General features: G+C 35.3%; 1 pseudogene; it reads right to left on the bottom strand.

Annotated features, from left to right (window-relative positions):
• The window catches only part of LOC132165886 (linamarin synthase 2-like), a 12,338-nt pseudogene continuing 6,876 nt past the window's right edge, over positions 1–5,462 (bottom strand).

Here is a 5,462-nt window from a genome sequence, read left to right as displayed (position 1 = left end):
TTAGTTGCTATATGGAGCATAGAGAGCCTCCTCAATTAACCTTTCAAAACTCTTGTACGATAAACCTCCGATATCAGTGGCTTCCATTGCTTTCTTCTTCCATTCTTCTGCCTTTTGCCTCATCGCCTTCCCCTTATCCCCTTCCATCATTTCTTTAACAAGTGCTTCAATCTCATCACGTTTTACATCTTTGTTGACCTCCATACCAATCTCCCAAGTGGTATAAGCGTACCGACAATTTGTTTGTTGCTCAGCAAAAAATGGCCAGCAAATAATAGGAACACCCCCACATATGCTTTCCACAGTAGAGTTCCATCCACAATGTGTTAGGAAAACCCCTGTTGATGGGTGTGCTAGCACTTGGTCTTGGGGGCACCAATTTGCTAGCAATCCCCTTTCCTTAGTCTCATAAAATTCTTCATTCAAAATTGCTGAATCTCCCATTACCACGTCCGGTCAAACTATCCACAAAAATGGGTGCTTGCTATTTGCAAGCCCCCATGCAAACTCTTTCAAATGTTGTTCGGTCATCACGGTAATGCTTCCATAGTTTACATACACAACAGATCTAGGTTCCTGTTTATTGAGCCATTGGAGACATTTAAAGTCTTCTTTCCATAAGCTTGAACTTAAAGACTTGAGTTGGCTATTAGGCACATGTCGACCTAGTAAAGGAAGGGGACCTATATTGTAAATGCGAGGGAACATGGCTGAAATTTCTTCGAGTACTTCATATTCAAACTCATCAAATGTGTTGAAGATGATCGCAGAAGACTTCAAGCAATTTTGTGCTACTGATCCCAGAGAATCGAACATGATTTCGTTAATATCAGTGGTTCTAATAAAGCTAGAAATGTCCTTGATTCGGATGTTTTTCATGCCCGGAATCCAATCGATTGGTGTGTCAAGTGTGCCGTCATCTTTGAACCTTTCATCTATAACATGTGGTACAAAAAATTATGTTCAGGGAATGGTGTCGAACTCATGCTAAATATTGCAATTTTTACAAACTGAAATCATGTTGATATATGACAAAATTGCATGCATGTCCCAATGTTTTACAATATTGAACACTTTTTCATATCTATTTTCAACATTAATTAATTAACTTGTGAATATTGAAAGCTTACAAGATATGCTTTTACTATGTTTTGGTTGTCAAAATATATATGCTTTCACAGTTTCACTTCTATTATTAGCAGTTGTGGGGTTACAACGACTTTCCTCTCTTCCGCAGGCGAGGAAAAGACGTTTTATATATTCATTAAAAAAATAAAAGAAGAAAAAACGTTTTACTTTTGTCATCAATATATTATTATCTATTCATTTCTAATTATTTTATTTTAACTTTAATCAATAGAAATAATCATACAAAAATAATTTTTTATTTCTATTTATTAAAATTAATCATAAATGAATATATTTATCCTTTTTTAGTCACTTAAAATTTTGAAATAACTAATTATTTAATATGGTATTATAGTAAAAATTTAGGAAAACTTCACTTAAGATTCATGAACTACTACACATTTTGAGAAGATCCCTAAAATTTTAAAAACTCTAAATTTCACCTATTGAACTTTCAATTTGATGCAATGTACCCCCCCGGTCAAATTTTAAACTTTAAAAGTGATAAAATGACCTCTATATCCCTGATTTATTTATTATTTTTATAAAATTGCAAATAAAAAAAAAAAAATTAAGGGTAATTTGATCTTTTTAGTTATTTCCGTTAGGAGTTAACGGCTGAATCTAACGGAGGGGATCAATTGAATCAAATTGAAAGTTTAGGGAGTTAAATTGAGGGTTTTTGAAATTTGAGGAGGTTTTCTCAAAATGCGTAGTAGTTTATAAGTCTAAAGTGAAGTTTCCTCTAAAAATTTTGAATTCAAACCTCGATTTTGTTTTTCTATAAGTTCATTTAAGTAAAAGATCCAACTTATCACGATTTAACAATCAACACAACTAAAACGAACAAAGCAAAACAAAGAACCAAGAGATATATATCTTGTGGTTTTCAATCAAATTTCATACATAGATATATATACACTAGCTACTTTACGCTCGACAAAGAGAGAAGAGTGAGAAATTCATGAATATAAGGAAGCTACATTAATTAGTACATGGACAACCAAAGAAAACAAAAAACAGAAACAAAATCTTCATGCAAGCTTTATAAGTGAACAAAAACAGCCCAAGTAGATATACCTTTGAAAGGAACAATGCCTCTTTTGATGAACTCATTGTAGCTCAGATATCCCATGAACCCACAAGCAGAAGCCGTCCAAAATTGAACCTCCGGGATGCCCAGCTCTTTTCCAGCTTTACTTCCAAAACCCATAACTCCATCCGCAACTATGCAAGTGATTGGAGGCACCTCAGATGATGAGTTAACACTACAAAAAAAAGCTCATTTCTTCACGTGTCAAACAGTAACATTTTTTTGGCACGTCAGTAAATGCTGACGTGTTAAAAGTAGCACGTCAATAAATTATTTACTGACGTGTTAAAAGGTACACGTCAATATTTACTGACGTGTTGAAAACAACACGTCAGTATTTACTGACGTGTCACTTTGGCACGTCAGTAAATTTGAACCAAATTTAAATGTGACATCATTTTAAAATTAATAAATAATTGGCTGATTATTTACTGACGTGTCAAATACTGACACGTCAATAATTTCTTGACGTGTCAGTTTTTGACACGTGAGGAATTTCCTGACGTGTCAATTTTCACACGTCAGAAGATTTACTCACGTGTGAAAATTCAGCACGTCAGTAATTCCTGACGTGTCAATTTCGACACGTCAGGAATTCCGATTTCCTGACACCCACATTCTTCACGACCGAAACACGTCAGGAAAGCCCCGTCAGCAAGATTTACTGACGTGTCAGGTCGTCCGACACGTCAGTAACCATGGGTCAGCAAAAAATGTGTTTTTTGTAGTGTAAGCTTAAGCAGTAGCTCTTTAAAAGGGGCCAAACAAGTCTTTCTTGTGGAATCACATAGGGCTGGGACATCCTGGGTTGCATCACGGTCGGATGGCGGCAACCCGTCTGGTATAGTTTCAAACCGGAAGTCCGACAGCCCCTTTATGTAGTCGGGTCCTTTGGAGCGGATTAGTCGCATGTGGTTGAACTCGGTGTTGACAAAGGTTATGTGGAAGCCCCTTGAGTGTAGGAGCTTGGCTAATCTCATCATGGGGGTCACATGCCCTTGTGCTGGGTATGGGACACATACTGCATGGGGTTTACAGGCTTCAACTGAACCCATTATCTTCAGCAAATTAAGCTATTCCTAGCTAGCTTTATATATATGAACAAATATCTTGCATCAGCAAAGTTTCAAGGCCTTGTGATTGCTTCCTTTAGGTTTGCTCTATTTATAGATAAAATGCTTCACTATTAACTGTTAGATGGACACTATATCTGATGAGATTGCATAGATATCTTCACCACCACTTTCTATAAATTAATTAACAGTGAGCTGAATGATTAATTATTTTGTTTATTAGTTTGTAGGAATATACTCAAACTACTGAGATGGCATTTGGCAAGACAAATCAATGTGCAATTCTAAGAGTCGTTGATTTCCTCAGCAATTGATTATCTTATTATTATTATTATTTGTTTGTTATTTTGCCTTCTCCCTGAAGAATAGGAAAAATGCAGAAAATATATTTATTTAATTTGGATATCGTTTGGATGGAAAAATTACCTTTATTTGGTGTGGATTGAGATTGACTGGAATTTGTTGACTGAATTGTTGTCAGTTTGAGCATCTAATTATGAGAGAAGACTTTAATGAGATTCATTTGCTGTGCAGGTGTCTAGCAGCTACGAGACTTTTTCTCATTAACTGTTCAAATTGACAACAATTTGGCCAGTTGAATTGTAGTCAATCCCCATCCACTCGGTGCAACTCGAGGAAGGCTTTAAAGCTTATATCAAACACTACATTTATCTCTGACACAGTACCATGCGACCTTTGCCACATTGCCCATGCCCTAATTTTAATTGAACTTTTGCTCAAGGACATATTGCCCATACCCAAAACCGTTAGATAGGAACGATATGCATTCATAATAAATCTATGACAAGTCCCTTTATTATGAATGCATATCGTTCCTATCTAACGGTTTTGGGTATGGGCAATATGTCCTTGAACAAAAGTTCAATTAAAATTAGGGCATAAGTCCACAAAACAACTTATGGTAAAAGACAAACATTTGAGGAGTAGTATATATAGCCATGTAATGGTAGATTTACACGTGAGAAAAAGATTGAAAGAGCTATATATATGTGTATACAATATTTCAGTGTGAATGGTTAAGTCCCACATCAAACGATAATCTCTTAGTGGTGTTTATTTATTGGTATCTGCAGCAAGCAATTCTTTTGATTAATTATTTTGATCATCTCTAATGAATAAGTTCTACGTCATTTTGATATCCATTTCTTAATAAAAAATCTGGTACCCTTAGCATTGCTCAACATAATTTTTAATCCACGATTCTTTGACAATTTCTTTTGTTTGATTGTTCAAAAAAAATGCTACAATGACATACAATTTTAAGCAAAAATTTCAGCTTAAACATGTATTTCTCTCCCCGTGCTGTCATTTTGTGGCAAGGTGTCAAAGGAAAGCTAGATTAATTAAAACACTACCAGACGAGTCAAGACAAGTTAAATGATCACGATTTCTCTCTTTTGAAATTAACTATGCCAATAAAATGTTAAAATATTATTGGGTATCTTTGAAAATATAGTCCTGATCGACCAATTATTAGATTATCTTAATATAATTGTATTGGTTTTACGAGTTGTCTTTGGCTTTTGCACGGGCGAAAAGGCGAGAGGAGAAAAAATGTCCCTCTCGTCTGCCTTAAAGCATCGATCATCATGCATGCTTCTGGAAGTTATTATCTGTTGGAAAATGACTTCCAACCAATACATATTAACTGACCAATTCAATATTTGTAATACCGAGAAAATAACAGACAAAAACATATATCACTACCAAGTAATTAATGAGCATTAACAAATGATCTAGTACATCGAGCTTGATGTTGCTGATGCAGTGGCAGCATTGAGGGCCGTTCGTTTTTGCGGTGAGTTAGGCATTCTTTGGATGATCTTGGAAGGCGATGCACTCAAAGTGGTCCAGGCATTGCGGAAGGAAGGAAAAAATTATGGTCGTTATGGGCATATTATAGAGGAGGTTCTCAAGGCTTTAAATGGCTTGCAAGCATGGAATGTAAGCCAAGTCAAACGACAATTAAATAGTGCAGCCCATGGCTTGGCAAAAGAAGCTTTATCTTTGAGTATGGAAAATGATCTTATTGAGGAAGTTTGCATTTTTATCTTTGATATCATCTCTGTAGAGCGTTGTGCTTAAGTTTGTTTATTAATACAATCCGTTCGATTTCTCTCTAAAAAAGAAAAAAAATGATATTGTAG

This window comes from Corylus avellana, chromosome ca11 (genome assembly GCF_901000735.1).
Source record: "Corylus avellana chromosome ca11, CavTom2PMs-1.0".
NCBI classification, from domain to species: Eukaryota; Viridiplantae; Streptophyta; class Magnoliopsida; order Fagales; family Betulaceae; genus Corylus; species Corylus avellana.
This window is presented reverse-complemented; position numbering and strand designations above follow the sequence as displayed.